The sequence below is a fragment of the Oncorhynchus clarkii genome, chromosome 1 (assembly GCF_045791955.1).
Source record: "Oncorhynchus clarkii lewisi isolate Uvic-CL-2024 chromosome 1, UVic_Ocla_1.0, whole genome shotgun sequence".
NCBI classification, from domain to species: domain Eukaryota; kingdom Metazoa; phylum Chordata; class Actinopteri; order Salmoniformes; family Salmonidae; genus Oncorhynchus; species Oncorhynchus clarkii.
Window position 1 is genome coordinate 83,487,037 of NC_092147.1, and position 22,024 is coordinate 83,509,060.

A 22,024-nucleotide genomic window follows, 5' to 3' on the forward strand; every position below is an offset into this window, starting at 1 on the left:
CTTTTCTCTCTCTCTCATGAAATTACTTTTCTCCACTGAGCTGATAACCTAAAAGTTCATTGAGATTTAGACACTTCCTAAAAGAGGGTGTTTGGACTCCTGTCATCAGATTTTGGGTGAGATCTTTGAGTTGAGTAGCTCTGACCCCTGAGCCTTAGGCTACCCCACACCAGGGGTTCACCAGTGTTTATGTTGTGGGCACTAGTGTTATTTTTTTTGGGGGGGGGGGGGCTGTTTCCATCAGGAGGGTGTTGTTAAAGACTTTGGGTGAGCGGAATCAACAACCTCTGCATCATCAAGACAGTTTCTTTGTGAGAAGGTGTTAACAGTTAGCCATCTCAGTTGGAAGTTCTCCATGAGTGTTTTTGTGGTTAGTGTGGTGGGGAGTAACATGATTTTAACTTGATGTGAGTGAGGCCTTTGCTTTTTGCAAATAATGCCTTGGCAGCTGAGAGGTATGAAATAGGTTGTGTGTGAATCTGTTTCCAGGAAACTGGCCTGATTTATATTCCATTTGTGAATCACCTCAACTCCCATTTGAAGTGACTTCATCATCGTAGTTCTCACAAGCGTCCCGATCAACAGCCAGTCCAGTGTGCATTCTGAACACTCAAAAGTGTGGTTGAAGAATAGCACACCTTTCCCTTTCCTTGAACTGTTGAAGGACGGGACTCAACCTGCGTGCCAAACAGGACACAGGCAAATTGTTGGTGTTGTTTTTAGGGGAGGGGGGGACTGCCTGGCTGCACAAAGGCACCGTTGTCTGAGGAAGTGAGGTCACTGTGAAAGCCCTGGGTCGTATTCATTAGGGGAAACGGTAGCAAAACCTTTTGCAACTTGAAACTTTAAGCACCTCTTGTTTTTCTGCCGAGCGCATTTGGTGACCGCGTGGGGGAGTTTGGTGACTGCGTGGGGGAGTTTGGTGACTGCGTGGGGGAGTTTGGTGACTGCGTGGGGGGGTTTGGTGACCGCGTGGAGGAGTTTGGTGACCGCGTGGGGGGTTTGGTGACCGCGTGGGGAAGTTTGGTGACCGCGTGAGGGAGTTTGGTGACCGCGTGGGGGAGTTTGGTGACCGCGTGGGGGAGTTTGGTGACCGCGTGGGGGAGTTTGGTGACCGCGTGGGGGGGTTTGGTGACCGCGTGGGGGAGTTTGGTGACCGCGTGGGGGAGTTTGGTGACCGCGTGGGGGAGTTTGATGACCGCGTGGGGGGAGTTTGGTGACCGCGTGGGGAGGTTTGGTGACCGCGTGGGGGGGTTTGGTGACCGCGTGGGGGAGTATAAACCTATCCTAAGGGGATACACAGACACACAGCAGCAACCGTTTCAACCTGAGACCACATAGCGAACACACCACACACACAATGCAGGTGGCACCAGCCAGAGACCGTTGTTTGGTTAACGGTGTTTCTGTAGCCCTCATGAGATTGCAGAGTTTTCTAAGCAAATGGCCACTGGGTTGATGCAGATAATCATGGTATCATTCTGCCAGGTAGGTAGCAGACAGGCTGCTTTGTAGTTAACATTAAAATGAGAAGGTTTTTGGGAAAGCCTTTCCATCTACCGGCAGATGGTTATCATTAGCATCATCGCTAACGGCTACACTAAGTGTAGACTAGACATAAGAGCACCACAACACAGACAGGCATTCCCGAGCCCTTTCAGAAAGATGCAAGAAATTACTAATCAATGATTTTATTTGACCTTTATTTAACTAGGCAAGTCAGTTAAAGAACAAATTCTTATTTTCAATGACGGCCTAGGAACAGTGGGTTAAGTGGCTGTTCAGGGGCAGAACGACAGATTTGTACCTTGTCAACTCGGGGGGTTTGAACTTGCAACTAGTCCAACGCTCTAACCACTTAGGCTACCCTGCCGCCCCGCTACCCTGATGCATTTTCTTCATGTCTTGTGAGTCACAGGGGCAGTTTTTAAGGAATGTTCTAGTAAGTTCAATACATTTTTGGAGTATTGTTTAATTTGGGTTTAATGTCTGGATTCCACGCTTGGCGCAACGCAGATGTTTTTTTTCTAGGGCCCTATTTGTGTGTGTGTCTTAAAGGGTGTGTGGTGGTGTAACTGTCAGTGACTTCCTGTTCTCAGTGTAAGGTGAGACCTGAGAGATCAGGTGACTTCCTGATGTTGTGAGCTGTGTTGTCCACGTGTGACTGACCTCACGCGCTCTCCCTCTTATCTCTATCTAGGGTTGCAGCGGCGACAGCCAACAGGCACATGCAGGATGAGGAGGCGGAGCTGAAGCTCAGCTGACCCCACCCATTTAGTGTGACCTCCCTCCTACCTTCACCCATCCAGCCAGCCGGGCCCATGTTCTCTCCAGAGCAGGAAAATATCTCCCCCTCCTCCACCTCCTCCTCCAAAGTGCCGGTGAAATATGGAGAGCTCATGGTGCTGGGGTAAGGAGCCAACCACATAACACTTCACCACTTAGTAACTAACTCAGATGCTTATGGCTGTTCCCTCTATGTTGATGATACTCAGATACTTATGGTTGTTCCTCTATGTAGATCAAATCAAACTTTATTTGTTACATGCACGGAATACAAAAAGTGTAGACTTTACCATGAAATGCTTACTTCAAATTGAGTAGCTTGGATGAAAACGTGCCCAAATTAAGCTGCCTGTTACTCAGCCGTAAAAGCTAGAATATGCATATAATTAGTACATTTGGATATAAAACACTGAGGTTTCTAAAACTGTTTGAATGATGTCTGTGAGTATAACAGAACTCATATGGCAGGCAAAAAACTGAGAAAAAAATCCAACCAGGAAGTGGGAAATCTGAGGTTTGTAGTTTTTCAACTCAGCCCCCATTGAAGATACAGGGCGATTATTAGTTATGTTTCACTTCCCAAGGCTTCCACTACATGTCAACAGTATTTAGAAAGAGGATTCTACTCTAAAGGAAGGGCTCTTTGAGTGTGTGGTCTGGCAGAGTGTCACAGCCTCGGTCTGGCACGCTCACGTGAAAGGTAGCTACGTTCCACTTCATTTGTACAGACAAAGGAATTGTCCGATTGGAACATTAATGACGTTTTATGTTAAAAACATCCTAAAGATTGATTCCATACTTAGTTTGGCTTAGCATGTTTCTACGGGCTGTAACGGAACTTTTTTAACTTTTCGTCCGACGTTCGGCGCGACCTGAACGCGCTTTTGGATTTGTTTTCCAAACGCCCTAACAAAAGAAGATATTTGGACATAACTGATGGACATTATCGAACAAATCAAACATTTATGGTGGAACTGGGATTCCTGGGAGTGCATTCTGATGAAGATCGTCAAAGGTAAGTTAATATTTAAACTGCTATTTCTGAGTAATGTTGACTACCCAATATGGCGGGTATCTTTTTGGCTGCTTTGTTGTCTAAAGGCTGTACTCAGATGATTGCATGGTTTGCTTTCTGACACGGCGGTTGCATTAAGGAGAAGATTTCAAGCCCTGCCAAATCTGACGAGCGTCAGAGCCGGTGTAGTAGGATTCAATCTTAACCGGTCTAGGACACAGCTCCGCTAACGGAACCCCCCCCAACATTCCGCTGAAAAGGCAGCGCGGGAAATTCAAACTTATTTTTTTGAAATATTTAACTTTCACACATTAACAAGTCCAATACAGCAAATGAAAGATAAACATCTTGTTTAATCTACCCATCGTGTCCAATTTTAAAATATTTTACAGCGAAAACACAACATATATTTATGTTAGATCACCACCAAATCCAAAAAAACACAGCAATTTTTCCCAGCCAAAGATAGTCACAAAAGCAGAATTAGAGATAAAATGAATCACTAACCTTTGATAATCTTCATCAGATGACACTCATATGACAATCATGTTACACAATAAATTTATGTTTTGTTCAATAATATGCATATTTATATCCACAAATCTCGGTTTACATTGGCGCCATGTTCAGAAATGCCTCCAAAATATCCGGAGTAATTACAGAGAGTCACGTCATATAACAGAAATACTCATCATAAACTTTGACGAAAGATACATGTTTTACATATAATTAAAGATACACTGGTTCTTAATGCAACCGCTGTGTCAGATTTTTTTTTAAACGTTACGAAAAAAGCATACCATGCAATAATCTGAGACGGCACTCAGACGTAAATATATTTCTCCGCCATATTGGAGTCAACAGAAATACGAAATTACATCATAAATATTCCCTTACCTTTGATGATCTTTCATCAGAATGCAGTGCAAGGAATCCTAGTTCCACAATAAATCGTTGTTTTGTTCCATAATGTCCATTACTAGTGTCCAATTAGCTACTTTTGCTAGCACGTTTAGTTCACATGTCCAAAAGCTGGCGCTGGTCCAGGCAAACTCGGTCGAAAACTTCAAAAAGTTATATTCCATGTCGAATAAACTGGTCAAACTAAGTAGAGAATCAATCTTCAAGATGTTATTATCATATATATCCAATAACATTCCAACCGGAGCATTTGTTTTTGTCTACAGAGTAATGGAACGCAAGGCGATTATAATGACTACTGCGCGTAACCACGAACTGGCATTGTGCCAGGCCAGTGACTCAAATAGCTGCTATCCGGTCCCACATCACACTATAGGCTTCATTCCACGTTCTACTGACTGTTGACATCTAGTGGAAGGCGTAGGAAGTGTGAACAGATCCATATCTTATTTGGATGTGAATAGGCGATGAGTTGAAAATCAACCAGCCCCAGAATTTCCACTTCCTGTTTGGAAGTTTGCCTGCCCTATGACAGACATAATTCAAACAGTTTTAGAAACTTCAGTGTTTTCTATCCAATAGTAATAATAATATGCATATATTAGCATCTGGGACAGAGTAGGAGGCAGTTCACTATGGGCACGCAATTCATCCAAAGTGAAAATGCTGCCCCCTAACCCTAAAAGGTTAATCCTATATTGACGCTTCGCTTGTGTGATGGTTCATCTGAGGGCATAGCAGGATTTCTTAGAAGCGTCCAGATTACTGTCCTGCTCCTTGAAAGCAGCAGGTCTAGCCTTTAGCTTCGATGCAGATATTGCCTGTAATCCATGGCTTCTGGTTGGGATATGTACGTACGGTCACTGTGGAAACGATGTCGTCGATGCACTTATTGATGAAGCCGATGACTGAGGTGGTATATATTCCAGTCTGTGCAAGAAACTGGATGATACAAACTCAGATACTTATGGCTGTTCCTCTACGTTGATGATGACGTTGCTTCCTATTCTCTTCGAGGTGGTTATTGTGGGGGGGTTGTGTGTAAAAGCACATGCAGGCACGCAGGCATACACACACGTGTGTGTTTGTGTACCTGCGTATGTTTGTGTGTGCTGACTCACTGTTTGTTGTGTATTGTTGGTCCTGGTCTCCAGGCTGTTCAGGGAGATGATTATAACAGTAGTGTTGGTCTCCAGGTGGATGATTATAACAGTAGTGTTGGTCTCCAGGGAGATGATTATAACAGTAGTGTTGGTCTCCAGGTAGATGATTATAACAGTAATGTTGGTCTCCAGGGAGATGATTATAACAGTAGTGTTGGTCTCCAGGGAGATTATTATAACAGTAGTGGTGGTCCTGGTCTCCAATGGAAAACAGTGATGAGATATCAGCAGAGCTGGATCTCACACACTCATAGCTTAAACCTATCTTTAAATCTAGCCTTTGTACTCATGGGGACCTGGGAAATACTTTTGGGGATTTCCAGTACCCACAAAGATAGTAACACACACACACACACACACACACACACACACACACACACACACACACAATACAGGCATGTCTGTGAACTCACAGCAACTCCCCCTGCCTGCTCTAGGAACACTTCTTGCTTCCAAGATGGCATCCTATCCCCTTGTTTATCTCTCTCTCTCTGTTTGTCTCGTTCTGTCTCTCTCTTTAGGTACAATGGCTCTCTACCCAACGGTGATCGAGGTAGGAGGAAAAGCCGTTTCAGTCTGTCTAAGAGACCCAAGGCTAATGGGGTCAAACCCAGCACAGTGCACGCTGCCTGCACCGCACAGGCAGCTAAGGTAAGACACCCACACCCACACACACACACGCCCACACACACCTACACACACACCTACACACACACACACACACACACACACACACCCCTACCAGTATCTCTTGTTGTGATTTGTGTTTTGTCTTATATTTGTATTTTTAATTCCAGCACCCTGTCCCTGCAGGAGGCCTTTACCCTGTCCCTGCAGGAGGCCTTTTACCCTGTCCCTGCACGAGGCCTTTTACCCTGTCCCTGCAGGAGGCCTTTTACCCTGTCCCTGCAGGAGGCCTTTTACCCTGTCCCTGCAGGAGGCCTTTTACCCTGTCCCTGCAGGAGGCCTTTTACCCTGTCCCTGCAGGAGGCCTTTTACCCTGTCCCTGCAGGAGGCCTTTTACCCTGTCCCTGCAGGAGGCCTTTTACCCTGTCCCTGCAGGAGGCCTTTTACCCTGTCCCTGCAGGAGGCCTTTTACCCTGTCCCTGCAGGAGGCCTTTTACCCTGTCCCTGCAGGAGGCCTTTTACCCTGTCCCTGCAGGAGGCCTTTTACCCTGTCCCTGCAGGAGGCCTTTACCCTGTCCCTGCAGGAGGCCTTTTACCCTGTCCCTGCAGGAGGCCTTTACCCTGTCCTTGCAGGAGGCCTTTTACCCTGTCCTTGCAGGAGGCCTCTTACCCTGTCCCTGCAGGAGGCCTTTTACCCTGTCCCTGCAGGAGGCCTTTTACCCTGTCCTTGCAGGAGGCCTTTTACCCTGTCCCTGCAGGAGGCCTTTTACCCTGTTCCATCAGGAGGCCTTTTTACCCTGTCCTTGCAGGAGGCCTTTTACCCTGTCCCTGCAGGAGGCCTTTTACCCTGTTCCATCAGGAGGCCTTTTTACCCTGTCCCTGCAGGAGGCCTTTTACCCTGTCCTTGCAGGAGGCCTTTTACCCTGTCCCTGCAGGAGGCCTTTTACCCTGTCCCTGCAGGAGGCCTTTTTACCCTGTCCCTGCAGGAGGCCTTTTACCCTGTCCTTGCAGGAGGCCTTTTACCCTGTCCTTGCAGGAGGCCTTTCTCCCCTGTCCCTGCAGGAGGCCTTTTACCCTGTCCTTGCAGGAGGCCTTTCTCCCCTGTCCCTGCAGGAGGCCTTTTACCCTGTCCCTGCAGGAGGCCTTTTACCCTGTCCCTGCAGGAGGCCTTTTACCCTGTCCCTGCAGGAGGCCTTTTACCCTGTCCTTGCAGGAGGCCTTTTACCCTGTCCCTGCAGGAGGCCTTTTACCCTGTCCCTGCAGGAGGCCTTTTACCCTGTCCCTGCAGGAGGCCTTTTACCCTGTCCCTGCAGGAGGCCTTTTACCCTGTCCCTGCAGGAGGCCTTTTACCCTGTCCTTGCAGGAGGCCTTTTACCCTGTCCCTGCAGGAGGCCTTTTACCCTGTCCTTGCAGGAGGCCTTTTACCCTGTCCCTGCAGGAGGCCTTTCTCCCCTGTCCCTGCAGGAGGCCTTTTACCCTGTCCCTGCAGGAGGCCTTTCTCCCCTGTCCCTGCAGGAGGCCTTTCTCCCCTGTCCCTGCAGGAGGCCTTTTACCCTGTCCCTGCAGGAGGCCTTTTATCCTGTCCCTGCAGGAGGCCTTTTACCCTGTCCCTGCAGGAGGCCTTTTGTCCTTTTGGTAGGCCGTTGTTGTAAATAAGATTTTTTTCTTAACTGACTTGACTAGTTAAAAAAGGTAAAAAATAAAATTGTAATTCAATTAAAAACCTACACACAACACCATAACACTGCTGCCTTGGTTAACAGTGGAAGTATGTGAACCATGCCTTTACAAACACACGGGACACACTGGCTGTTTACGGCAGAGTTAAGTGTGAACTGTCCAATGAAGGGCGGCAGAGACATGTCCTACAAAGTGTGTGTCCTTGGAAACACATGTCTGTTTCCATCCTCTTAATTAAGTCTTTAACCAGGCCTGTTAAACCACGAAGCTGGGATTGTTGGGGACCATTTGGATTAGTGATTGAGAGGTGTGTGTGTGTGTGTGTGTGTGTGTGTGTGTGTGTGTGTGTGTGTGTGTGTGTGTGTGTGTGTGTGTGTGTGTGTGTGTGTGTGTGTGTGAGGGGGAGACGTTTAGAACGCTACTTAGCAGATAGAAATATAACACAAAGTGCTGATGACAGAACCTTCTCTGTTCAACATTTCTATACTGAACGTTCCTCTTTTCTCCATTCCTCCCCCATCTTTCCCTGTCTCCGTCCCCCCCTATCCCGTCCTCCCTCCCCACTCTCCCGTCCTCCCTCCCTGCCCTCTCCAGGCTATCAGCAACAAGGACCAACACAGCATCTCCTACACGTTATCCAGAGGTCAGACGGTGGTGGTGGAATATACTCATGATAACAACACAGACATGTTCCAGGTAACTACAAACTCATCCTTCTGTGGGCCCAGTTGCAGAAAACATCCTTAAGGACATTTTCTCTTAAACTTTCCTTCACTTTTAAGTCAGTTAAACAAAAAAAAACATTTTAAGGCAAATTTTCCCTCTTAAATGAAGTGAAAAAGTTTTGGTTGTCTGTGAGGTCTCTTTTTAAGTGCTTCATTCAGTATGGATATCAATGTTAACAGCGTTTTGTGGAGGTGACTGTTGCTTTCATTTGCCCACCAGCAGATTTGCAACTTAGTAGTGTTTCTGTGTTTCTATCAGTTAAATTAGCCTACCTTTAAAAGCATAGATATATATATTATAGTCGTATCAAGTGTAGGGTGTTATTTAGTCTGGATCATCAGGGTAAAGCGCATCTGGAACGTTCTGTCTTCTGGGCTCCTTTCTGTTTTAAACAATAAGCCTGACCCCAGATCATCCCATGTTGGAGAGGGGATGGGGGGGGAACCTGTTAGGGCCGATCTGAGATTTTTACACTGCTTTGGTGCTCTTCACTCTTTCTACATTGTTCTGTTGCTTTATGTTAATAACTACCATGTATTTTGAACATTTAGGCAGTTAGGTAAAAGGGGCTTTTGGCATGTCGCCGTGCTGTGAGACTCTGGTGCTGCGGTCCAGTTTTAAATATGCTAAACCATCAACGATAGCTGTCACACATCGATAGACGATAAAATCTTAGTCACCCAACCCTAATGTAGTGCACATCGTTTAACCAGGGGCCATAGGGCTCTGTAATGCACCCTATTCCCTAAGTAGTGCACTTCTTTTAACCAGGGCCCATAGGGCTCTGTAGTGCACCCTATTCCCTAAGTAGTGCACTTCTTTTGACCAGGGCCCATAGGGCTCTGTAGTGCACCCTATTCCCTAAGTAGTGCACTTATTTTGACCAGGGCCCATAGGGCTCTGTAGTGCACCCTATTCCCTAAGTAGTGCACTTCTTTTGACCAGGGCCCTAGTTGTAGTGCACCTAGTTCCTTATATCCCCCTGGACCTCCAAGACAGTTCCACTGTGTTTTTGTCATTGTTTCCCTCTAATCAGGGACTGGTTTAGACCTGGGACACCAGGTGGGTGATTCCCCTCTAACCAGGGACTGATTTAGACCTGGGACACCAAGTGGGTGATTCCCCTCTAATCAGGGACTGGTTTAGACCTGGGACACCAGGTGGGTGATTCCCCTCTAATGAGGGACTGGTTTAGACCTGGGACACCAGGTGGGTGATTCCCCTCTAATCAGGGACTGGTTTAGACCTGGGACACCAGGTGGGTGATTCCCCTCTAATCAGGGACTGGTTTAGACCTGGGACACCAGGTGGGTGATTCCCCTCTAATGAGGGACTGGTTTAGACCTGGGACACCAGGTGGGTGATTCCCCTCTAATCAGGGACTTATTTAGACCTGGGACACCAGGTGGGTGATTCCCCTCTAATCAGGGACTGGTTTAGACCTGGGACACCAGGTGGGTGATATTAATGATCAGGTAGAACAGAAAGGCTCCGGACCTCGTAGGGTCAGAGTTGAATATCCCTGCCCTGTATAGTGCACTTCTTTCAACCAGGGGCCATAGGACTATTAGGGAATAGGGCGCCATTTGGGACCTATCCATATTCTTATATATTTATGTGAATGTATTTGCTTGTGTTTGTACTTTCAAATGTGTTGTGTGTTGACTAGTTACAGTATGAAGTTAGTAAGTATTGTCTGAGTCAGAATGACCCATAGGGCAGGAGCCTGTTTCTGTGAGGCAGTCTGAAGTATAAGTAAACCCCCTTGATAAGACATGAGTTATGAGCAGAAATAACATATTACCTGTTTTGAATGGAATTAGATTTAAATCTACCTGTGCAGTCAATGTCTCTAAACACATTTACGTCCTCTGTCTTTCTCTCTCCCCATTTCTCTCCCTCTCTCTGTCTGTCTCCCAAAGTCAACCTACTTGTAACATACTGTCTTTTCTCTCCCTCTCTCTGTCTGTCTCCCACATAAAGTCAACCTACTTGTAACATATTGTCTTTTCTCTCCCACCTTTCCCCTCCCTCCTCCTGTCAGATTGGTCGTTCCACAGAGAGCCCTATAGACTTTGTGGTAACCGACACGGTGGCAGGGAGCCAGAGTAACTCAGACACCCAGTCAGTCCAGAGCACCATCTCTCGCTTCGCCGTGTCATGTGTCAGAGGACGCCCCCCTACACCGCACGCATCTACGCTGCCGGCTTCGACAGCTCCAAGAACATCTTCCTAGGGGTGAGTGGGTCGGGGGGAGGTGTGTGTGGGATGGGGAGGGGAGGTGTGTGTGGGATGGGGGAGGAGAGGTAGGTGTGTGTGGGATGGTGGGAGGGGAGGTGTGTGTGTGGGATGGTGGGAGGGGAGGTGTGTGTGTGGGATGGTGGGAGGGGAGGTGTGTGTGTGGGATGGTGGGAGGGGAGGTGTGTGTGGGATGGGGGGAGGGGAGGTGTGTGTGGGATGGTGGGAGGGGAGGTGTGTGTGGGATGGTGGGAGGGGAGGTGTGTGTGGGATGGTGGGAGGGGAGGTGTGTGTGGGATGGGGGGAGGGGAGGTGTGTGTGGGATGGGGGGAGGGGAGGTGTGTGTGGGACGGAGGGAGGGCAGGTGTGTGTCACTAAAATGAAAATGGGGGGGATTTTCCCCTCCCTCTTTGATCTGTTAAAATGTTCAGAAAGGTCCATGCATACCACACAGTACAGTAAATCTTGACACTAAATTAACAATTTACTTTCTATTTCCCCCTCCCCCCCTGTCCCCCGCCCCCGTCAGGAGAAGGCGGCTAAATGGAAGACGTGTGACGGTCAGATGGACGGGCTGACCACCAACGGTGTGCTGGTGATGCACCCTCGCCACGGCTTCACGGAGGACTCCAAACCGGGCGTCTGGAGAGAGATCTCTGTCTGCGGTAACGTCTTCACCCTCCGAGAGACCCGCTCCGCTCAGCAGCGGGGCAAGATGGTGAGACACACACACACACACACAGGGCAAGATGGGGAGAGACACACACACAGGGCAAGATGGGGAGAGACACACACACACACACAGGGCAAGATGGGGAGAGACACACACACACACACACACACACACAGGGCAAGATGGTGAGAGACACACACACAGGGCAAGATGGTGAGAGACACACACACACACACACACACACACATGCCAAGATGGTGAGAGACACACACACACACAGGGCAAGATGGTGAGAGACACACACACACACAGGGCAAGATTGTGAGAGACACACACACACACACAGGGCAAGATTGTGAGAGACACACACACACACACAGGGCAAGATGGTGAGAGACACACACACACACAGGGCAAGATGGTGAGAGACACACACACACACAGGGCAAGATGGTGAGAGACACACACACACACAGGGCAAGATGGTGAGAGACACACACACACAGGGCAAGATGGTGAGAGACACACACACACAGGGCAAGATGGTGAGAGACACACACACACAGGGCAAGATGGTGAGAGACACACACACACACACACATGGCAAGATGGTTAGAGACACACACACACACACACACAGGGCAATATGGTGAGAGACACACACACACAGGGCAAGATTGTAAGAGACACACACACACACACACACACAGGGCAAGATGGTGAGAGACACACACACACAGGGCAAGATTGTGAGAGACACACACACACACACAGGGCAAGATTGTGAGACACACACACACACACAGGGCAAGATTGTGAGAGACACACACACACACAGGGCAAGATGGTGAGAGACACACACACACACAGGGCAAGATGGTGAGAGACACACACACACACACACGGCAAGATTGTGAGAGACACACACACACACACACAGGGCAAGATTGTGAGAGACACACACACACAGGGCAAGATGGTGTGAGACACACACACACAGGGCAAGATGGTGAGAGACAAACACACACAGGGCAAGATGGTGAGAGACACACACACACAGGGCAAGATGGTGAGAGACACACACACAGGGCAAGATTGTGAGAGACACACACACACACACACACAGGGCAAGATGGTGAGAGACACACACACACAGGGCAAGATGGTGAGAGACACACACACACACAGGGCAAGATGGTGAGAGACACACACACAGGGCAAGATGGTGAGAGACACACACACACAGGGCAAGATGGTGAGAGACACACACACACGGCAAGATGGTGAGAGACACACACACACACACAGGGCAAGATGGTGAGAGACACACACACACACAGGGCAAGATGGTGAGAGACACACACACACACACACAGGGCAATATGGTGAGAGACACACACACACAGGGCAAGATTGTGAGAGACACACACACACACACACACAGGGCAAGATGGTGAGAGACACACACACACACACACAGGGCAAGATGGTGAGAGACACACACACACACACAGGGCAAGATGGTGAGAGACACACACACACAGGGCAAGATGGTGAGAGACACACACACACACAGGGCAAGATGGTGAGACACACACACACACAGGGCAAGATGGTGAGAGACACACACACACACAGGGCAAGATGGAGAGGGGTAACGTGAAAACACATTCTACTCTGAAGAGAGAGGGATAGAGAGAGAATGAGAGAGAGAGAGAGATATGATTCCACAAGCGTTTTTTTTCACTACTTGTTAGCAATTCCAAATGGCAGCACAGGTCTTTATCAAGCATCATCCCACCTCTCCTCTTTCACCTCTCTTCCTCTCATCCCTCTCCTTCTCTCATCCCTCTCCCTCTCTCATCCCTCTCCTTCTCTCATCCCTCTCCTTCTCTCATCCCTCTCCTTCTCTCATCCCTCTCCTTCTCTCATCCCTCTCTTCATGTCTCCCGATGCAGCAACAAATGAACGACTACATTATGTGGAGCTTTTAAACGTGAAGAGTTAACCATGTCTGCTCCAGCATTAAAGAACCCACTTCCTATTTCACAGCTGATTGGCTGTTTTAGATACTGGGCGGGCACCAATAGAAACATCTTCATATTTATCTGTCTCAAAAGGAAATCTAAAAAGGCATTAAATTAGATTTGTGTCCTTTTCTGATCTACACAACCTATTTTTCCAAATGAATAAAAATGAAGATGTATTGATTGTGTGTCTTCACAGCCCAGACTTCTTACTTGGTGGAAGCATCCTTTGACAGTCGTTACAGCTGTGAATTAGACACAAAGCAACGCGGCAGAAAGAGAGAAATGTAGCTCCGGTCTTGTAGTTTTGAACGGGTTTGGGCTAGAGACGAGCGGTTTCCTGCACTGTAAAGGTGCAACCACGGAGACACAACCATGCTCTGTGTGTTTCTATGACAGTGGCTCTGGTATAGCTAAGCCCAGAGCCATACGGTACCAGGGGCTCTGGTATAGCTAAGCCCAGAGCCATACAGGACCAGAGGCTCTGGTATAGCTAAGCCCAGAGCCATACGGTACCAGAGGCTCTGGTATAGCTAAGCCCAGAGCCATACAGGACCAGGGGCTCTGGTATAGCTAAGCCCAGAGCCATACGGTTCCAGAGGCTCTGGTGTTGCTAAGCCCAGAGCCATACAGGACCAGGGGCTCTGGTATAGCTAAGCCCAGAGCCATACAGGACCAGGGGCTCTGGTATAGCTAAGCCCAGAGCCATACAGTACCAGAGGCTCTGGTATAGCTAAGCCCAAAACCATATATTAAGAAATAAATGACTCTGGCTAAGTCACATCAGACAAAGTCAAATTATACAAATGACTTTTGCTCCTGATGCTCACCTCTCAAATGTAACATCAGCCTGAGAACACTGGACCTAAAACAGCCACACAGATATTTTTTACACCTTTATTTAAATAGGCAAGTCAGTTAAGAACAAATTCTTATTTTCAATGATGGCCTAGGAACAGTGGATTAACTGCCTGTTCAGGGGCAGAACGACAGATTTGTACCTTGTTAGCTCAGGGATTTGAACTTGCAACCTTCCGGTTACTAGTCCAACGCTCTAACCACTAGGCTACCCTGCCGTCCCTACACTCTAACCACTAGGCTACCTGCCGTCCCTACACTCTAACCACTAGGCTACCTGCCGTCCCTACACTCTAACCACTAGGCTACCCTGCCGTCCCTACACTCTAACCACTAGGCCACCCTGCCGTCCCTACACTCTAACCACTAGGCTACCCTGCCGTCCCTACACTCTAACCACTAGGCCACCCTGCCGTCCCTACACTCTAACCACTAGGCTACCCTGCCGCCCCTACACTCTAACCACTAGGCTACCCTGCCGTCCATACACTCTAACCACTAGGCTACCTGCCGTCCCTACACTCTAACCACTAGGCTACCTGCCGTCCCTACACTCTAACCACTAGGCTACCCTGCCGTCCCTACACTCTAACCACTAGGCTACCTGCCGTCCCTACACTCTAACCACTAGGCTACCCTGCCGCCCCTACACTCTAACCACTAGGTTACCTGCCGTCCCTACACTCTAACCACTAGGCTACCTGCCGTCCCTACACTCTAACCACTAGGCTACCCTGCCGTCCCTACACTCTAACCACTAGGCTACCCTGCCGCCCCCTAACTAAGTGACGTTTAATGTTTTACCTGAACGCCACTAGTGCTCCCAAGTCAAAAGTCCACTGGTCACGTTAATAAGTGTTTAAAAAATCAAGTTTCCCAGTGTAGACTTCCTCAAGGCCTCGGCCCACCGGTTGGGAACCACGGATCTACAGAATGCCACAGGAAAATGACCTCTTGTATAAAGTAGTGTACTCCCTCACCTTCCCTGTACCCTCCTGTATAATGTAATGCAGTCACCTACCTTCCCTGTACCCTCCTGTATAATGTAATGCAGTCACCTACCTTCCCTGTTCCCTCCTGTATAATGTAATGCAGTCACCTACCTTCCCTGTTCCCTCCTGTATAATGTAATGCAGTCACCTACCTTCCCTGTACCCTCCTGTATAAAGTAGTGCAGTCACCTACCTTCCCTGTTCCCTCCTGTATAAAGTAGTGCAGTCACCTACCTTCCCTGTTCCCTCCTGTATAAAGTAGTGCAGTCACCTACCTTCCCTGTTCCCTCCTGTATAAAGTAGTGCAGTCACCTACCTTCCCTGTACCCTCCTGTATAAAGTAATGCAGTCACCTACCTTCCCTGTTCCCTCCTGTATAAAGTAATGCAGTCACCTACCTTCCCTGTTCCCTCCTGTATAATGTAGTGCAGTCACCTACCTTCCCTGTTCCCTCCTGTATAAAGTAATGCAGTCACCTACCTTCCCTATTCCCTCCTGTATAATGTAGTGCAGTCACCTACCTTCCCTGTTCCCTCCTGTATAAAGTAATGCAGTCACCTACCTTCCCTATTACCTCCTGTATAAAGTAATGCAGTCACCTACCTTCCCTGTTCCCTCCTGTATAAAGTAATGCAGTCACCTACCTTCCCTGTTCCCTCCTGTATAATGTAGTGCAGTCACCTACCTTCCCTGTACCCTCCTGTATAAAGTAATGCAGTCACCTACCTTCCCTATTACCTCCTGTATAAAGTAATGCAGTCACCTACCTTCCCTGTACCCTCCTGTATAAAGTAGTGCAGTCACCTACCTTCCCTGTTCCCTCCTGTATAAAGTAGTGCAGTCACCTACCTTCCCTATTCCCTCCTGTATAAAGTAGTGCAGTCACCTACCTTCCCTATTACCTCCTGTATAAAGTAATGCAGTCACCTACCTTCCCTGTACCCTCCTGTATAAAGTAGTGCAGTCACCTACCTTCCCTGTTCCCTCCTGTATAATGTAATGCAGTCACCTACCTTCCCTGTACCCTCCTGTATAAAGTAGTGCAGTCACCTACCTTCCCTGTTCCCTCCTGTATAAAGTAGTGCAGTCACCTACCTGCCCTGTTCCCTCCTGTATAAAGTAGTGCAGTCACCTACCTTCCCTGTTCCCTCCTGTATAAAGTAATGCAGTCACCTACCTTCCCTATTACCTCCTGTATAAAGTAATGCAGTCACCTACCTTCCCTGTACCCTCCTGTATAATGTAATGCAGTCACCTACCTTCCCTGTACCCTCCTGTATAAAGTAGTGCAGTCACCTACCTTCCCTGTTCCCTCCTGTATAAAGTAGTGCAGTCACCTACCTTCCCTGTTCCCTCCTGTATAAAGTAGTGCAGTCACCTACCTGCCCTGTTCCCTCCTGTATAAAGTAGTGCAGTCACCTACCTTCCCTGTACCCTCCTGTATAAAGTAATGCAGTCACCTACCTTCCCTGTTCCCTCCTGTATAAAGTAATGCAGTCACCTACCTTCCCTGTTCCCTCCTGTATAATGTAGTGCAGTCACCTACCTTCCCTGTTCCCTCCTGTATAAAGTAATGCAGTCACCTACCTTCCCTATTCCCTCCTGTATAATGTAGTGCAGTCACCTACCTTCCCTGTTCCCTCCTGTATAAAGTAATGCAGTCACCTACCTTCCCTATTACCTCCTGTATAAAGTAATGCAGTCACCTACCTTCCCTGTTCCCTCCTGTATAAAGTAATGCAGTCACCTACCTTCCCTGTTCCCTCCTGTATAATGTAGTGCAGTCACCTACCTTCCCTGTTCCCTCCTGTATAAAGTAATGCAGTCACCTACCTTCCCTATTACCTCCTGTATAAAGTAATGCAGTCACCTACCTTCCCTGTACCCTCCTGTATAAAGTAGTGCAGTCACCTACCTTCCCTGTTCCCTCCTGTATAAAGTAGTGCAGTCACCTACCTTCCCTATTCCCTCCTGTATAAAGTAGTGCAGTCACCTACCTTCCCTATTACCTCCTGTATAAAGTAATGCAGTCACCTACCTTCCCTGTACCCTCCTGTATAAAGTAGTGCAGTCACCTACCTTCCCTGTTCCCTCCTGTATAATGTAATGCAGTCACCTACCTTCCCTGTACCCTCCTGTATAAAGTAGTGCAGTCACCTACCTTCCCTGTTCCCTCCTGTATAAAGTAGTGCAGTCACCTACCTGCCCTGTTCCCTCCTGTATAAAGTAGTGCAGTCACCTACCTTCCCTGTTCCCTCCTGTATAAAGTAATGCAGTCACCTACCTTCCCTATTACCTCCTGTATAAAGTAATGCAGTCACCTACCTTCCCTGTACCCTCCTGTATAATGTAATGCAGTCACCTACCTTCCCTGTACCCTCCTGTATAAAGTAGTGCAGTCACCTACCTTCCCTGTTCCCTCCTGTATAAAGTAGTGCAGTCACCTACCTGCCCTGTTCCCTCCTGTATAAAGTAGTGCAGTCACCTACCTGCCCTGTTCCCTCCTGTATAAAGTAGTGCAGTCACCTACCTTCCCTGTTCCCTCCTGTATAAAGTAGTGCAGTCACCTACCTTCCCTGTTCCCTCCTGTATAAAGTAGTGCAGTCACCTACCTTCCCTGTTCCCTCCTGTATAAAGTAGTGCAGTCACCTACCTTCCCTGTTCCCTCCTGTATAAAGTAGTGCAGTCACCTACCTTCCCTGTTCCCTCCTGTATAAAGTAGTGCAGTCACCTACCTTCCCTGTTCCCTCCTGTATAAAGTAGTGCAGTCACATGAATAAATAGACCTCCACACAGCTGCAGGGTGCAGTAATGTCATGGGGAGGAAGAACAATACCACACTTCATCATTTATCCTGAATTTAAAGGTGCAATCTGCAGCTTAAACAAAACCCAAGTGTCACCCGTTAATGATGTGGTAAACAGCCGAGGGAGGGGCTGGAGAAATGGAACCACTCATGTTCACAGACAGAGTTATGGATACGAGGACTGACAATCCATGATGTCCAACGTATAGTTTTAACCATGTTTTGAGGCTATACAGTGTTTGTTTACATTTACGTTGTTTACAAACAGCGAAGGATAACAAGCTTATATTTGGAATTCTGATGAGGTACGACAGTTGAACTAAGCTAATTAGGCACTTTATAGGTTATATTATTCAAGATTCAATGGGTATTATATAAAACTAAAATATGATACTGTACGTACAGTTTTGGACAATCACAGATTGTTCCTTTTTAATCTGCAACTTTCAGCTCCAAATGAAGAAGCCTGGTAAGCCTTAGCAAGACCCCTTTTACTGGTCAAAACATTTATTTAAGGAAAAAGGCAAACTTAGGACAATAACATGTTTAGGCCTTTGTCTTCTCCTTGACATGTCTTTAGGTTTAGTGTGAATGTCAGTGATTTGAGGCTGTAGCCTATGGCAGTATACCCAGCCTGTAGTTGATTTGAGGCTGTAGTCTATGGCAGTATACCCAGCCTGTAGTTGATTTGAGGCTGTAGCCTATGGCAGTATACTCAGCCTGTAGTTGATTTGAGGCTGTAACCTATGGCAGTATACCCAGCCTGTAGTTGATTTGAGGCTGTAGCCTATGGCAGTATACCCAGCCTGTAGTTGATTTTGAGGCTGTAGCCTATGGCCCAGCCTGTAGTTGATTTGAGGCTGTAGCCTATGGCAGTATACCCAGCCTGTAGTTGATTTGAGGCTGTAGCCTATGGCAGTATACCCAGCCTGTAGTTGATTTGAGGCTGTAGCCTATGGCAGTATACCCAGCCTGTAGTTGATTTTGAAGCTGTAGCCTATGGCCCCGCCTGTAGTTGATTTGAGGCTGTAGCCTATGGCAGTATACCCAGCCTGTAGTTGATTTGAGGCTGTAGCCTATGGCAGTATACCCAGCCTGTAGTTGATTTGAGGCTGTAGCCTATGGCAGTATACCCAGCCTGTAGTTGATTTGAGGCTGTAGCCTATGGCAGTATACCCAGCCTGTAGTTGTACATTTAGATAGTAGTATTTACAGGATATATGACAGCATGTGTCTGTGTTAAATGGGATGTGACTGGTTCTGTGTGTGTGTCCGTCGGTCGGTCAGTAGAGGACTCTGTCCACCAGGCAGGTGACTGGGGAAAACAGAAGAGGTCAACACTGCAGCATAGTGTCCTACAGTATGCCCTTCACACACATGCACAGACCATCCACACAGATATGCACATGCAGACATGTTCACACACACATACACACACACACACCACCAGAACCCAGTGCCAGTGGGCCTGTTTGTCCTTCCCCAGTCTGAGTGTTCAGGGTTGAAGTGATTGTAATTAAGGATAGACCCATAGGAGAACACACTCACACCCTCACACCCTCCCCAGGGCCTGGAGTCCTTACAGTATGTGTTGATAAAAGTCTGCCTTGATTTATAATGAGAGTGTGACATGATTAATGTGTGTGTGTGCAGGAGATGCCAGTACTAGTGTACGTTTGAGACAGGATGTGAGTTTGGTGACGTGTAAGGGACAGGATGTGAGTTGGGTGTAGTGTCGTGTAAGAGACGGGATGTGAGTTGGGTGTAGTGTCGTGTAAGAGACGGGATGTGAGTTGGGTGTAGTGTCGTGTAAGAGACAGGATGTGAGTTGGGTGTCGTGTAAGAGACAGGATGTGAGTTGGGTGTCGTGTAAGAGACAGGATGTGAGTTGGGTGTCGTGTCGTGTTTGAGACAGGATGTGAGTTGGCTGTGTTTGAGACAGGATCTGAGTTGTGTGTGTGTGTGTGTGTATGTGTCAGTAATGTGTACCAGCTCTCCAACCTCCATACAGAGATGTGGAGAACAGATGGGCTAGCCTGCCATCTACAGGGCTATACGAGACACTACACCCCTTCAACACTGTGCTCCTTAAAAGTACTCAGAGATGCACAAAGTAAACAGCAATATTGTCCGGTCCATTTCCTCAACAACTAAGAGTGTTGAAGCGCGCGGCTAAACTTCTCCGCTGTTTTGGTCCCGTAGCTCACACCTTGTAGCAGCGTGAAGAGCACCTGTGTACATGCACAGATACTCAGTGTGACTGAGAGAGTGAAGTCATGCACAGATAGTGTGTGTGACTGAGAGAGTGGAGTCATGCACAGATACTCAGTGTGACAGAGAGTGAAGTCATGCACAGATACTCAGTGTGACAGAGAGTGGAGTCATGCACAGATACTCAGTGTGACTGAGAGAGTGGAGTCATGCACAAGATACTCAGTGAGTCTGTTTACTTTTTGTTACAGTGTAATCATCTGAACATTTTGAAAGTAGGTTTAATGTGTGATGTTACTTTAACGCCAGTTCTGATGAAATGACGCGTATTGTTGTGTATATTGTTGCGTGTTTTGAAGATTGTCCCCTCTCCCCTCAGGTAGAGGCAGAGAGCCAGGAGCTGGTGGATGGCTCTCTGATAGACCTGTGTGGAGCCACGCTCCTGTGGCGCACGGCCGAGGGCCTGAGCCGCACCCCCACCATCAAACACCTGGAGGCGCTACGTCAGGAAATCAACGCAGCCCGGCCCCAGTGTCCCGTCGGCTTCAACACCCTGGCCTTCCCCTCCATGAGACGCAAGGCAAGTTCCCTCCCTAATACAATGACAATACAATAGAAAATATGCCCCCCCCCCCCCCATCCCCCCCAGACCAGTTGTAGAGAAGGCAGCAGGGGGTTTCAGTAGAGAAAGACCAGTTGTAGAGAAGGCAGCAGGGGGTTTCTGTAGGGAAAGACCAGTTGTAGAGAAGGCAGCAGGGGGTTTCAGTAGAGAAAGACCAGTTGTAGAGAAGGCAGCAGGGGGTTTCTGTAGGGAAAGACCAGTTGTAGAGAAGGCAGCAGGGGGTTTCAGTAGAGAAAGACCAGTTGTAGAGCAGAGAAGCAGGGGGTTTCTGTAGGGAAAGACCAGTTGTAGAGAAGGCAGCAGGGGGTTTCTGTAGGGAAAGACCAGTTGTAGAGAAGGCAGCAGGGGGTTTCAGTAGAGAAAGACCCGTTGTAGAGAAGGCAGCAGGGGGTTTCAGTAGAGAAAGACCCGTTGTAGAGAAGGCAGCAGGGGGTTTCAGTAGAGAAAGACCAGTTGTAGAGAAGGCAGCAGGGGGTTTCAGTAGAGAAAGACCAGTTGTAGAGAAGGCAGCATGGGGTTTCTGTTCTATATGTTTTCTGATGTATCCAGGTGTTCTTGTTGTTGCTGTGTGTGTTGCTGGTGACTACTCCATTCTCCCCTTATGGGATTACTTACAATGTATCTCATCTACTGTAGGACACCCCAGATGAGAAGCAGCCATGGGTCTATCTCCAGTGTGGCCACGTCCATGGTTACCACAACTGGGGAAGCCACCGGGACAGAGACCGGCTGGACCGGGACAGAGACAGGCTGGACCGGGACAGAGACAGGCTGGACCGGGACCAGGAGGAGAGGGAGCAGGGCTGGAGCAGGGAGTGTCCTATGTGTCGAGCCACTGGGCCGTACGTTCCCCTCTGGTTGGGCTGCGAGGCAAGCTTCTATCTGGACACGGCTCCGCCCACCCACGCCTTCTCACCGTGTGGTCACGTGTGTTCCGAGAAGACGGCTGTGTTCTGGAGTCAGATCCCGCTGCCGCACGGAACACACACCTTCCACGCCTCCTGTCCCTTCTGCGCCCAGCAACTGAGTGGCGAGCAGGGATACGTTAGACTCATCTTCCAGGGCCCTCTCGACTAGGGGGACTATTTGTCCTTCGTCGGAACTACTTTCCTTTTTGGTCGCAAAGGAACAACGCTTAGAACCTCCAACTGCCTGGGATTTTGGGGCGGGGGGGGGGGG

General features: G+C 48.3%; 1 pseudogene; it reads left to right on the plus strand.

Moving 5' to 3' along the window:
- The window catches only part of LOC139413424 (E3 ubiquitin-protein ligase pellino homolog 1-like), a 44,377-nt pseudogene extending 22,367 nt beyond the window's left edge, over positions 1 to 22,010 (plus strand).
- The last annotated feature ends 14 nt before the right edge of the window (positions 22,011 to 22,024 follow it).